The sequence below is a fragment of the Amblyraja radiata genome, chromosome 24 (assembly GCF_010909765.2).
Source record: "Amblyraja radiata isolate CabotCenter1 chromosome 24, sAmbRad1.1.pri, whole genome shotgun sequence".
In the NCBI taxonomy this organism is placed as follows: domain Eukaryota; kingdom Metazoa; phylum Chordata; class Chondrichthyes; order Rajiformes; family Rajidae; genus Amblyraja; species Amblyraja radiata.
Genome location: NC_045979.1, coordinates 19,520,759 through 19,535,371, shown reverse-complemented (window position 1 = coordinate 19,535,371; position 14,613 = coordinate 19,520,759). Strand labels below are relative to the sequence as shown.

The window sequence follows — 14,613 nt, the reverse complement described above, 5'->3', positions numbered from 1 at the left end:
TCACACCGCTGCTTTGAAGATTGACACGCATGCGTACTGGACGGAGCCTTCACGTAATCCCTCAACGTTACTCCTCATAAAATAAAGATCAAACTTCAAACTGGTAAGTTCACATTTAATCTTACTACAGTATTATATTGGCTGCTTTTCCAAGGCAGTGTGAAATATGGATGGAGTCAATGGTGGGGAGTATGATCTGCGTGATTGAATGATATGAGCTGATAAAGTCGAGAAAGCTGGAAGGATAAAAAGAGATATACTTCATTGTAGGTTATTAGTTTTTTCAAAAGCGAGTAATGAATAAAGGTGTTGAATTGAAACAACATTGAGCTTGTAGCACAACATATGAGGGCAGTCCTCATCACACGCTGTTTGAGAGAGAAACAATTCTTAGTAAGAATGGAAGCTCTTCCTGATAAACCAGATGTGACCATTGTAATATAATAGTACGAGTACTTTAAAGATAAAGATCAAAAGAGTGAAAAAATGCTTCACCACTGTCTTCTCAAGATCCCATAATTGCAGATTGATCAAACAAAACACATGTTCAAAGGATAAACTGTTGTTACCTATCTCTTTGAGTTTCTATGGTTACATTTCAAGCTCTCTGCATGCAAATGTTCTTGTGCCAATCATGAACATGACGTATTATAGCTAATAATTCTTACCATCCCAACATTGGAAGAAGTCCAAATGAAATATACAAATGTCAGGAACAAATACATACAGTGCATTCAGTAAGTATTTGGACCCCTTCACTTTTTCCACATTTTGTTATGTCACAGCCTTATTCTAAAATGGATTAAATTCATTTTTGTTTATCACACCATGTACACACAATGCCCCATAATGAAAAAGCAAAAACAGGTGTTTAGAAATTTTTGTAAAGTAGTTAAAAATAAATAACTGAAATATTACATTTACATAAGTATTCAGACCCTTCACTCAGTACTTTGTTGAGGCACCTTTGGCAGCGATTACAGCCTCAAGTCTTCTTGGGTATAATGCTACAAGCTTGGCACACCATTATTTGTGTAATTTCTCCCATTCTTCTCTGCAGATCTTCTCAAGCTCTGTCAGGTTGGATGGGGAGCGTCGATGCACAGCTATTTTCAGGCCCCACCAGATATGTTCTATTGGGTTCAAGTCCGGGCTCTGGCTGGGCCACTCAAGGACATTCACAGACTTGTCATGAAGCCACTCCTGTGTTGTATTGGCTGTGTGCTTAGGGGCATTGTTCTGTTGGAAGGAGAACCTCTGCCCCGGTCTGAGGTCCTGAATGCTCAGGAGCAGGTTTTTATCAAGGATCTCTCTGTACTTTGCTCCGTTCATCTTTCCCTCGATCGTGACTAGTCTCCCAGTCCCTCCCACTGAAAAACATCCCCACAGCATGATGCTGCCACCACCATGCTTCACTGTAGGTACAGTTTTGGTCAGGTGATGAGCGGTGCCTGGTTTCCTCCAGACGTGACACTTGGCATTCAGGCCAGTGTTCAATCTTGGTTTCATCTGACCAGAGAATCTTGTTTAGGAGCCTTTTGGCAAACTCCAAGCAAGCTGTCATGTGCCTTTTACTGAGGAGTGGCTTCCATTTGGCCACTCTACCATAAAGGCCTGATTGGTGAAGTGTTGCAGATATAGTTGTCCTTCTGGAATTTTCTCCCATCTCCACAGAGGAACTCTGGAGCTTTGTCAGAGTGACCATCGGGTTCTTGGTCACCTCCCTGACCACGGCCCTTTTCTCTCGATTGATCAGTTTGGCCGGGTGGCCAGCTCTAAGAAGAGACGTGGTGGTTTCAAAGTTCTTCCATTTAAGAATGACGGAGGCCACTGTGCTCTTCGGGACCTGCAATGCTGCCAAAATTGTTTTATACCCTACCCCAGATCTGTGTCTCGATCCTGTTTCGGACGTCTCCGGACAATTCCTTCGTCTTCATCGCTTGGTTTTTGTTCTAACATGCACTGTCAACTGCAGGACCTTATATAGACAGGTGCGTGCCTTACCAAATCATGTACAATCAATTTAATTTACCACTTGTGGACTCCAATCCACTTGTAGAAACATCTCAAGGATAAACAATGGAAACAGGATGCACCGAAGCTCAATTCTGAGTGTCACAGCAAAGGGTCTGAATACTTATCTAAATGTGATATTTCAGTTATTTATTTTTAATTACTTTGCAAATATTTCTAAACACCTGTTTTTGCTTTTATATTATGAGGTATTGTGTGTAGATTGATGATAAAACAAATGAATTTAATCCATTTTAGAATAAGGCTGTAACGTAACAAAATGTGGAAAAAGTGAAGGGGTCTGAATACTTTCTAAATGCACTGTATTTACTACATTATTACAACAGAATGGTTGCATAAAAGTAGTACGAACAAAATTTTGTTTGCAATTTCTTCAGCAAATAGTTTTATTTTAGTTAAATATATTAGAATTAGTATTTCCATTCTCTATCACCAGAGGAATACTTTTTAATGGGCAATATGCATGTATTTGGAGAGGTTGGGACAGTTATCTCTGGAACGAAGGAAGATGGGGGGAGGGGGGTGCCTTTAAATAGACATAAAATTATGAGGGGCTTAGTTAGGGTAGATAGAGTATTTTTTCCCAGGATCGAGGAATCTAAAATTAGAGGGCATAGGTTTAATGTGAGAGGGGAAAGATTTAAAGGGGATATTTGGTACAAATTTAATACTCAGAGGGTAGCAGGTATATAGAATTAGCTGCCCGAAGAAATGGTAGACAGGTACAATTACGTTTCAAAGACACTTGGATAGGATAGGGTTAGAAGAAAATGAGCCAAATGCAAACAAATGGGACTATCTAAGAAGGGCATATAGTGTAGATGGGGCATGTTGGTCGGCATAGGCAAGTTGGGCCAAACGGCCTGTTTCCACCCTGTATGACTCTCTGACTATGGCATCTTGGTCAGCATGGGCGTGTTGAGCTGAAGGGTTATTTTCTGTGCTGTATATCTCTATGATGACTCCAAAAGCCAAAACAATTTATTGCATTTCTCATTACTTTTATTATATACATCTTATTGCCGGTGGGTGATGTTATTTTAAGGTCATTTGATAGCATGCAAGCAAATCCCTAAATATATTATAACCAGTTAGAGTCAGACATGGGGAAAAATTATCTGAAATTATGATTATGTAAATTTGCTATGTTGTCTAGCAACTTATGCAATTACGCAGCATGTAGTTTTTGATGCGAGGATGAATTTGCTAAATGCATTCCTGCAGCAAGTAATCTCATTCATATTTCTGATCCATTGAAATGAATAGATTAGAATTGCATTGCCCTAGATTTTACCGTACTTATTAAGGTAATGCCCTTGGTGCTTCACCTTGTGGTTGGGTAAAACTGCCAGCAGTTTCTTGCATCTGCACATGCAGGGTTAAATGAGAGTTAAATAAACGTTTGAAGACCTTGGAGCTGTGCAAATGGATATACAAATGATACATTTACAAATTGTGATAAAATTGCAAGCAAAATAATGCCTTAATGTTTGTGGTTCTTCTTTATGACTTTTAAAAGGCATTTGGACAGATCTATGGATAGGAAGGGTTTAGATGGTTATGGGCCAAATGCAGGCAAATGGGTCAGGCTCAATATGCCAACTTGGCTGGTAAAACTGGAGAGAGTTAATGAGTATTTAGTAGAGAATGGTTTGCATGGAAATAGGCAAGTTGCAGTACTATTGGAATTGCTGTGAGCTAGCAGAGATTTGATGGGCCGAATGTCATCAAACTTCTTTCATTTAACTCTGCGCGGTGGGGCCCAGGGTCAGGGAGAGGCCATGCCTGGGACCCGGGGCCTTGGCGCAGGGGCTGGGTCTGGGGGCGGCAACGCTGCTGCTCCGTGGCCGTGGGGAGGGAGAGTGATGGTCTGTGCGAGGAAACACAACCTGCCACAGGCAATGATGGTCCAGTTTTACACTACCATCATAGAGTCTGGCCTCACCTTTTCCATCCTAGTCTGTTTTGGCTCAGCCACCAAGGGCCAGGAAGCTAGTGGGTAAGATCTCTGACCCCTCTCACCCTGACCACGACTCTTTGAAGTACTTCTCTCTGGAAGGCGACTGAGAACTATCAAAGACGCCACAGCCAGACATAAAAACAGCTTTTTTCCACGAGCAGTAGCTCTACTCAACAACCAAAAGTCTGTAGCCACCTTTTACTCTGGTACTTTATTTTCACATATTTACATTATAATGCTTTATTTTTAATTGTCTGCTGTATATCGTGTTTTTATCCTTGCGAGCAAAGCACCAAGGCAAATTCTATATATGTATACATACTTGGCCAATAATTATTTTATTCATTCATTATTCATTCATGTATGACTCAGTAGTTGAATTAATCATTTTGCAATATTATGTGTCCTATATGACGACACTGTAGCACAGCTGGTGGAGCTGCTGCCTTGCAGCACCACAGACTCGAGTTCAATCCTGACCTCGGGTGCTGTTCACGTGGAGTTTGCATGTTCTCACTGTGATCGCTTGGGTTTCCTCCCACATCCCCAAAATGTGTGTTTGTAGTTTAATTGGCCTCTGTAAACAGCCCCTTGTGTGTAGGGAATGGATGAGAAAGTGGGATAACATGGAACTAGTGTGAACGGGTGATCGATGGCTGCCATGGGCCCAGTGGGCCGAAGCAAGTTTCCATGCTGTGTCTCTAAAGTAAAAAATATATGAAACCAAAAAACAGGTATTCACGTTTCTCCTAATAAAATGAAAAAATGAAAATGAGCTCTGTGAGTGAAATCGAGCTGAGTTTCATGGAACATCAGTTACATAATGGCAATCTGTCATCTGTCCTCCACATTTGCCTTAAGTACCAACCTGGCCACTTCCTCGAGTTGATAAGAGCTACCATTGTATCCACCTGCCAAAGATAGTACAGGACAGGTTTTATTCTTTATTTGTCTTTCTTGCCCATAGTTTTTGTTGTCTTTGTTGTCCATAGATTGTTGTGCTTACTTGGTGTTCATACCAGACACCACATAACATTGCAAAGTGGTGAATTAAAAAACAAAGTCATATAATATACAGCAACTCATTTGATGTGAAGTCTTGCATATACCTAGTCGTTTTTGCACCAGTGCTTCCATCAATAACAGGACTCATTTAAGTAGGCCACCAAATAAATTGTGGTATGTACTAATGTATGTAGCAGAATGAAAGATGCAGTCTAATACTTGTGTTTTTTGAAACATGGTATTTTAATATCCAGTTTAAAAAAACTGGAGGAGTAAAAGGGATCGAAATTGATTGATAGATTGATTGACTAATTGTTGATTGAAAGATACAACATGGAAATAAACCACACCGATCGTCCATGGACACCAGTTCTATGTTATCACAATTTTATATCCACTCCCTACCCACTCAGGGCAATTTACAGAGGCCAATTACCCGACAAACCCGCATGTCTGAGATGTGGGAGGAAACCGGAGCACCCGGATGGAACCCATGTGGTCACAGGGAGAATGTGAAAACGCCACAGATATATTCATTAACACTATAATATACCACTAATTAACAATGAATTTCCATCCTTTATTTTTTTCATTTTGATTCAGATTCATTTTGTTAAAATAAAATAAATAAAAATACTTATTTTTTGGACATTTAGTTCCCAGAACATGAGTGGTGACACCTCACATAATCAGTAGGGTAATCACACGCTTAGCAGGTATCTATCAGCTCCAGTTCCTTCCAAAAAACGCCTGCTGAGTACAGAATTGTCAAGAATATTCAAGTTCTGTCATCTATTGAGGACAATGGCACATTCTTGTCTCTGAATGTCATTTGTATGTAGATGGAAAAGATTTTCCTACTGAGGTAAGTTTTGAAGATTCCCATTGGTGTGCAGATGTGGATACAAGAATACAGGATCCAAGATCCAAGGGCGGTGCAGTGCCAGAGACCTGGGTTCAATCCTGACTACGGATGCTGTCTGTGCGGGGTTTGTACTTTCTCCCAGTGACCGAGTCGGTTTTCTCCCGGTGCTCTGGTTTCCGCCCACAAGCCAAAGGTGTACAGTTTTGTAGGCTAATTGGCTTGATAAAATTATAAATTGTCCCTAGTGTGTAGGGTAGTGCTAGTGCTTGGAGATCGCTGGCCAGCATGGACTGGGTGGACCAACGGGCCTGTTTCTGCGCTGTATCTCTAAAAACTAAAATAAAGATACTAAGTAATGCACCGATAGCAGAGGAAAATCTCAGTATGTGAGAAACAATCGTGAATTTTGAACAGACCGTTGATAGTTCAAGTTCAAGTGAGTTTATTGTCATGTGTCCCTGTATAGGACAATGAAATTCTTGCTTTGCTTAAGCACACAGAAAATAGTAGGCATTTACTACAAAACAGATAAATGTGTCCATATACCATGATATAAATATATACACACATGAATAAATAAACTGGTAGTGCAAATAACAGAAAGTGGTTGCTAATAATCAGAGTTTTGTCCGAGCCAGGTTTAATAGCCTGATGGCTGAGGGGAAGTAGCTATTCCTGAACCTGGTTGTTGCAGTCTTCAGGCTCCTGTACCTTCTACCTGAAGGTAGCAGGGAGATGAGTGTGTGGCCAGGATGGTGTGGGTCTTTGATGATACTGCCAGCCTTTTTGAGGCAGCGACTGCGATAAATCCCCTCGATGGAAGGAAGGTCAGAGCCGATGATGGACTGGGCAGTGTTTACTACTTTTTGTAGTCTTTTCCTCTCCAGGGCGCTCAAATTTCCGAACCAAGCCACGATGCAACCGGTCAGCATGCTCTCGACTGTGCACCTGTAGAAGTTAGAGAGAGTCTTCCTTGACAATCCGACTCTCCGTAATCTTCTCAGGAAGTAGAGGCGCTGATGAGCTTTTTTGATAATTGCGTTATTCCCTGTCACTGTTATGTACGATCAGTTCATCTGGATTATAAACTTCATATGTTAGCAAAGAAGATAAATGGTGCAATTAACTTCATTTTTGCCAGCATTTATTTCAAATGAATTGGCTCCAAATATCCACTTAATTTATGTATTTAAATGATATAAAAATTCATTCAAACATTCACATCGAGTTCATGGATCTCTAAATAAAATAGTAAGGTCAAACAGTCTGTGTTGCTCTCTTTCTCAGAAAGCCCCATTAAACTTTCCTCAGGCTACTTCAGCCATGCATACATATCCTGGTGAATTCATAGAATCAGAGTCATACTGCATGGAAACAGGCTCTTCAGCCCAACTTGCCCACACCGACCAACATGCCCCATCTGCACTAGTCCCACATGCCTGCGTTTGGTCTATTTCCCTAAACCTATCCTATCCACGTAACCGTCCAAATTTTTTTTTAAACGTTGTGATAGTACCTGCATCAACTACATCCTCTGGCAGCTTGTTCCATACACCTACCATCCTTTGTATTAAAAAAATTGCCCCTCGCGTTCCTATGAAATCTTCCCTCCCTCAACTTAAACCTCTGGATCTGCTGACAATACCAGCCTATTTTCCTTTTTTTTAAAAAAAACTTTACTTTATTTGGGCACAGGTCTAACACATGCCATGATAATCCAGAACTTGTCCCACACTGGTCATTCTATCTTCTCCCACGCCCATCTGGCAGAAGATACAGAAGCTTGAAAGTGTGCACCACCAAACTCAATACTGTGTTATCAGGCTTCTGAACAGTACTACAATAAGTTGGGGTAGTCTGGTTCATCTCTACCCTATTGCAGACATTGGACTTTGTCTCTGGAACTGGTGCGCTGTAATACTGAGAACTATATTCTGCATTCGGTTTATTTCCATTCGCTCCACCCACAATACTCGTGTTTGGCTTGATTGTATTTATGCATAGTATTATTTGATTTGATTGGATAGCATGCAAAACAAAGCTTTTCACTGTACCACGCAACAATAATAAACCTAAACATGTTGCTTTCTTGAAAGAGAAGAGTGCAGAAAAAGTCATCCCACTAAATGATTGTTCTGTTCTCATTCAGTTAAGAATCATGGCAATTATAACCAAATCCATAGTTTTGACATTTTCACCCTGGGTAAAGGTTCTGACTGTCTACCCTATCTACTCCTCTCATATTTGCACACACTGCTATCAGCTCCCGAAGCTCCAGAGATAGCTAATATATCCTCTAATTCAGGCAACATTCTGCTAAACAATTTTGACACCCTCTCCAAGATTCCATTTCCTTCCTGTGTAATGGGGCGAACAGAACTTTACACTATACTCCAATGTAAAACTGCAACATGACTTCCTGATTCTGATAGTCAATGCCCTGACCGATGAAGACAAGCATATCCAAAGCGATATCCAAAACCTTCTTTACTACACTATCTACATGTGTTGCCACTTACAGGGAGCTGGGGATTTGGATTCCAAGATCCCTTGGCACATCAATGTGATAAGGGTCTTGTCAGGTCAAGAATTGGGACAGAGAAACTTTAAATACCTTGGAGTGCAGAAGGATGAGGGTCAATCGCATGGAGGTGTACAATACCATGAGAGGAATAGATTGGGTAAATGCACAGTGTTATGCCCAGAATGGAATCGAGAAGCAGAGGACATGGGTTTAAGTTGAGGGAGGAAAGATTCAATAGGATCCTGAAGGGTAACATTTTTACACAAAGGGTGTTGGGTATATGGAATAAGCTGCTGGAGGAGGTTATTTGAGGCAGGTACAATCATAATGTTTAAAATAAATTTGGGCAGATACAGGTTTAGAGGGTTATGGGCCAAGTGCGGGCAAGTGGGACTAGTGTGGATGCCCCATCCATGTTGGTCGGTGTGGGCAAGTTGGGCCGAAGAGCCTGTTTCCACGCTGTATGGCTCTATGACTCTGTAATTTGATATTAATAGGATTTTTTCAGCAATGGCCCAGAAGCATACTGCTTCCTACTCCAGCTGAGGGTGGTACTGGAAGATGCAAGAAATAATTCTGTAAAAATAGCTTAAAATCAAATAATCATTGCAAAAAAAAAAAAAGATATTCAATCATTTTAGCTGCATGGAGGAGGTAAATGCATTGGATGAAAGAACGGTAATTTCAGTGAATTTTCATTTCTCTACTTACTGTTTATATACAGTAATTGCATTGTTAAACTGGATAAAGCCGGGTTTGCTTCTTCAGTCACAGTTGATTGGCTGTGAAATGTCAGCTTGGTGGGCACAGTTCGTCTTGCAAATTTTAACAAGGCCCAAGAGATTCATTTACGAACTCTGTTGTCTGTTTGGGATGTGGTATAAGCTTCAGTGACTCCATCTCAGCAGCTGTTAAAAAAAAACAATTAATAAATTCTTCGTAACTAATTACGTATGCTATTCAACAATAACAGCAATCAAATTTTATTTGACAGTAAAATAGGTTACTTTGCTGGTGGTCAGGATTTAAGAGATAAAGTATGATAAATAAATTGGATTTCACAATGCCAGAAATATTACTGCTGTTGGAAGATCGCTCGGAAATAGCCTAATTATCTAATGAAGTGTAAACCTGAAGGTACATTTTAAACAGCTCCTCATTGGTTCAGGACTCATGCAAGGGCACAAAATCCCAAGGCACAATCAAGCCTGCAAGCTTGTTCACAAGAAGCAAACCAGGGCCATATGTTGCCACAAAGACATTTGAAGCTGTGTGTGTGTGTGTGTGGGCAGTCATGTAGATTGTACAGCAGGACTTGTAAATTATTTGAAAAGAGAGGGTGGGCTCAATGTAGGTTAGTTACCTATAATTGGAGTATTCAATATTCATACTATTGGGTTTGAAGCTATTCAAGTGGAATAGGAGGTGCTGTTCCTCCAGTTTGCATCTGGACTCACTCTAGCAATGGAGGGAGGCCCAGGATAGAAAGCAAATCATTGTCTTTTCATTTCTGGCCTTTGTCCAACCATCTGCCAATTAAAACCTCCCCTCTCTCCTATGTCAACCTATCACTTGCCAGACTGTCTCGCTCTCACCTCTCTTACAGCTTTCTCCTCCCTACTCCAATCAACCTGAAGAAGGGTCCCAACCCAAAACATCACCTATCCATGTTCTCCAGAAATGCTGCCTGAACATAGAAACATAGAAATTAGGTGCAGGAGTAGGCCATTCGGCCCTTCGAGCCTGCACCGCCATTCAATATGATCATGGCTGATCATCCAACTCAGTATCCCGTACCTGCATTCTCTCCATACCCTCTGATCCCCTTAGCCACAAGGGCCACATCTAACTCCCTCTTAAATATAGCCAATGAACTGGCCTCGACTACCCTCTGTGGCAGAGAGTTCCAGAGATTCACCACTCTGTGTGAAAAAAGTTCTTCTCATCTCGGTTTTAAAGGATCTCCCCCTTATCCTTAAGCTGTGACCCCTTGTCCTGGACTTCCCCAACATTGGGAGCAATCTTCCTGCATCTAGCCTGTCCAACCCCTTAAGAATTTTGTAAGTTTCTATAAGATCCCCTCTCAAACTCCTAAATTCTAGAGAGTATAAACCAAGTCTATCCAGTCTTTCTTCATAAGACAGTCCTGACATCCCAGGAATCAGTCTGGTGAACGTTCTCTGCACTCCCTCTATGGCAATAATGTCCTTCCTCAGATTTGGAGACCAAAACTGTACGCAATACTCCAGGTGTGGTCTCACCAAGACCCTGTACAACTACAGTAGAACCTCCCTGCTCCTATACTCAAATCCTCTTGCTATGAATGCTAACATACCATTAACTTTGGCATCGCTGTGTTTGACGCATCTGCAGATAGTCATACAGCATGGAAACTGCCCCTTCGGCCCGACTTGCCCACATCAACTAACATGCCCCATCTACACTAGTCCCTCCTGCCGGCGTTTGGTACATATCATTGAAAGCTAACATACCATTCGCTTTCTTCACTGCCTGCTGCACCTGCACGCCTACTTTCAATGACTGGTGTACCATGACACCCAGGTCTCGCTGCATCTCCCCTTTTCCTAGTCGGCCACCATTTAGATAATAGTCTGCTTTCCTGTTTTTGCCACCAAAATGGATAACCTCACATTTATCCACATTATACTGCATCAGCCAAACATTTGCCCACTCACCCAGCCTATCCAAGTCACCTTGCAGTCTCCTAGCATCCTCCTCACAGCTAACCCTGCCCCCCAGCTTAGTGTCATCCGCAAACTTGGAGATATTGCCTTCAATTCCCTCATCCAGATCATTAATATAAATTGTAAATAGCTGGGGTCCCAGTACTGAGCCTTGCGGTACCCCACTAGTCACTGCCTGCCATTGTGAAAAGGACCCGTTTACTCCTACTCTTTGCTTCCTGTTTGCCAGCCAGTTCTCTATCCACATCAATACTGAACCCCCAATGCCGTGTGCTTTAAGTTTGTAAACTAATCTCTTATGTGGGACCTTGTCGAAAGCCTTCTGGAAGTTCAGATACACCACATCCACTGGTTCCCCCCTATCCACGCTACTAGTTACATCCTCGAAGAATTCTATAAGATTCGTCAGACATGATTTACCTTTTGTAAATCCATGCTGACTTTGTCCAATGATTTCACCACTTTCCAAATGTGCTGCTATCCCATCTTTAATAACTGACTCTAGCAGTTTCCCCACTACCGATGTTAGACTAACTGGTCTGTAATTCCCCGTTTTCTCTCTCCCTCCCTTCTTAAAAAGAGGGGTTACGTTTGCTACCCGCCAATCCTCAGGAACTACTCCAGAATCTAAAGAGTTTTGAAAGATTATTACTAATGCATCCACTATTTCTGGAGCTACTTCCTTAAGTACTCTGGGATGCAGCCTATCTGGCCCTGGGGATTTATCGGCCTTTAATCCATTCAATTTACCCAACACCACTTCCCGGCTAACCTGGATTTCACTCAATTCCTCCAACTCCTTTGACCCACGGTCCCCTGCTATTTCCGGCAGATTATTTATGTCTTCCTTAGTGAAGACGGAACCAAAGTAGTTATTCAATTGGTCCGCCATATCCTTGTTCCCCATGATCAACTCACCTGTTTCTGACTGCAAGGGACCTACATTTGTTTTAACTAATCTCTTTCTTTTCACATATCTATAAAAACTTTTGCAGTCAGTTTTTATGTTCCCTGCCAGTTTTCTTTCATAATCTATTTTTCCTTTCCTTATTAAGCCCTTTGTCCTCCTCTGCTGGTTTCTGAATTTCTCCCAGTCCTCCGGTATGCTGCTTTTTCTGGCTAATTTGTACGCATCATCCTTCGCTTTGATACTATCCCTGATTTCCCTTGTTATCCACGGATGCACTACCTTCCCTGATTTATTCTTTTGCCAAACTGGGATGAACAATTTTTGTCTTCCATTGCATATCCACCGTCAACCCTTTTAGAATTAATTGCCAGTCAATCTTGGCCAATTCACGTCTCATACCCTCAAAGTTACCTTTCTTTAAGTTCAGAACCATTGTTTCTGAATTAAGAATGTCACTCTCCATCCTAATGAAGAACTCAACCATATTATGGTCACTCTTGCCCAAGGGGGCATGTACAACAAGACTGCTAACTAACCCTTCCTCATTACTCAATACCCAGTCTAAAATAGCCTGCTCTCTCGTTGGTTCCTCTACATGTTGATTTAGATAACTATCCCGCATACATTCCAAGAAATCCTCTTCCTCAGCACCCCTGCCAATTTGATTCACCCAATCTATATGTAGATTGAAGTCACCCATTATAACTGTTTTGTCTTTGTCGCACGCATTTCTAATTTCCTGTTTGATATCATCTCCAACTTCACTACTACTGTTAGGTGGCCTGTACACAACACCCACCAGCGTTTTCTGCCCCTTAGTGTTTCGCAGCTCTACCCATACCGATTCCACATCCTCCAAACTAATGTCCTTCCTTTCCATTGCGTTAATCTCCTCTCTAATCAGCAACGCTACCTCCTTTTCCTTTCTCTCTATCCCTCCTGAATATTGAATATCCCTGGTTGTTCAGCTCCCAGCCTTGGTCACCCTGGAGCCATGTCTCCGTGATCCCAACTATATCATAGTCATTAATAGCTATCTGCACATTCAACTCATCCACCTTATTACGAATGCTCCTTGCATTGAGACACAAAGCCTTCAGGCTTGTTTTTACAGCACTCTTACCCCTTATACAATTATGTTGAAAAGTGGCCCTTTCTGATTTTTGCCCTGGTTTTGTCTGCCTGCCACTTTCACTTTTCACCTTGCTACCTATTGCTTCTACCCTCATTTTACACCCCTCTGTCTCTACGCTCACACATTTAAGAAACCCTTTCCCTTTAACTCCATCCTCCACTATCCCATTCGACACTCCACCCCCCTTATTCAGTTTAAAACCACCCGTGTAGCAGTGGCAAACCTGCCTGCCAGAATGCTGGTCCCCCACCTGTTAAGATGCAATACGTCCCTTTTGTACAGTTCCCCCTTACCCCAAAACAGATCCCAGTGATCTAAGAATCTAAATCCCTGCCCCGTGCACCAGTTCCTCAGCCACACGTTCAGGTCCCGTATCTCCCTGTTCCTGCTCTCGCCAGCACGAGGAACTGGAAGCAAACCGGAGATAACAACCCTGGAGGTCCTGCTTTTCAGCAGTTTTCCGAGCTCTCTAAAGTCACGCTGCAGAATATTCATCCCCTTCTTTCCGACATCGTTTGTGCCGACATGCACTACCACTTCCGGATGTTCACCTTCGCCCTTGAGGATTTTCTGCACTCTGTCCGTGACATCCTGGATCCTGGCACCAGGAAGGCAGCACACCATCCTCGCATCCCGTCTGTTGCCGCAGAAACCCCTGTCCATACCTCTCACAATGGACTCCCCCACTACAATGGCGTTGCCTGCCTTAGGCCTTTTTGGTTTTGGCTCAACAGCCCTATTCGCATTACAAGCCAGTCCGTCGCCCAGTGTAAACACCTCTTCTGTCCCGACAGCTTCTAAGTGGGTGAACCTGTTCACAAGAGGTACAACACCCGGGGACGTTGGCATTCCATGCTTCTCTCCCGTTCTCACTGTCTCCCACCTTCTCTCTTCCAGTACCTTAGGTGTAACAATCGTACTGTAGGACTTGTCGAGGAACGACTCAATTTCTCGGACGAACCGGAGGTCATCCACTTGCTTCTCCAGTTCCCCAACACGGCCCTTCAGGAGCTCTACCTGGATGCACTTCTCACATTTGTAGCAGCCAGAGGCACTAGCGGTGTCCTTGACCTCCCACATACTGCAAGCATCGCAATGAATCAGCTTGCCTGACATCTCCTTCTTTCGTCTACTCGCCAAAGACTCGCACTTTTCTCACAGGGCACTTCGCTCACTCACTGCCGCTCGCTAAGAGCAGTCTTGCTTAAATTGACTGATAAATTGCCTGATTTACCAATTTACAAACCAAATTCCTCAGTTTTCAACTGTTTTCCCAGCACTGACTCACTTCTCTCCTCCCACTTGGGCTAGAGCCAATCAGTCGTATCTCTTGCTAAACTCCTGCTGCTGTTGCTCCCAAAACTACAGCAGTTCTGCGTCAAGTCTGCCTGTCCTTGGCCTCTACTTTAACTGTTTTCACTTCTCTCCTTCCACTTGGGCTAGAGCCAATCAGTCGTATCTCTTGCTAAACTCCT

At 42.5% G+C, this 14,613-nt stretch overlaps 1 long non-coding RNA gene across 2 annotated transcripts in view; it reads right to left on the bottom strand.

Moving 5' to 3' along the window:
• LOC116986822 overlaps positions 1-14,613 on the bottom strand; it is a 54,173-nt gene that overhangs the window by 21,306 nt on the left and 18,254 nt on the right. Inside the window, exons 2-3 of one of the 2 annotated variants that reach the window (XR_004415578.1) lie at positions 9,100-9,296; positions 6,155-6,191 (exon numbers count right to left, since the gene is read on the bottom strand). This is a non-coding gene — a long non-coding RNA (uncharacterized LOC116986822). Of the gene's footprint in view, positions 1-6,154; positions 6,192-9,099; positions 9,297-14,613 lie in introns of those variants that run through there. The other variant, XR_004415577.1, reaches the window with a different exon arrangement.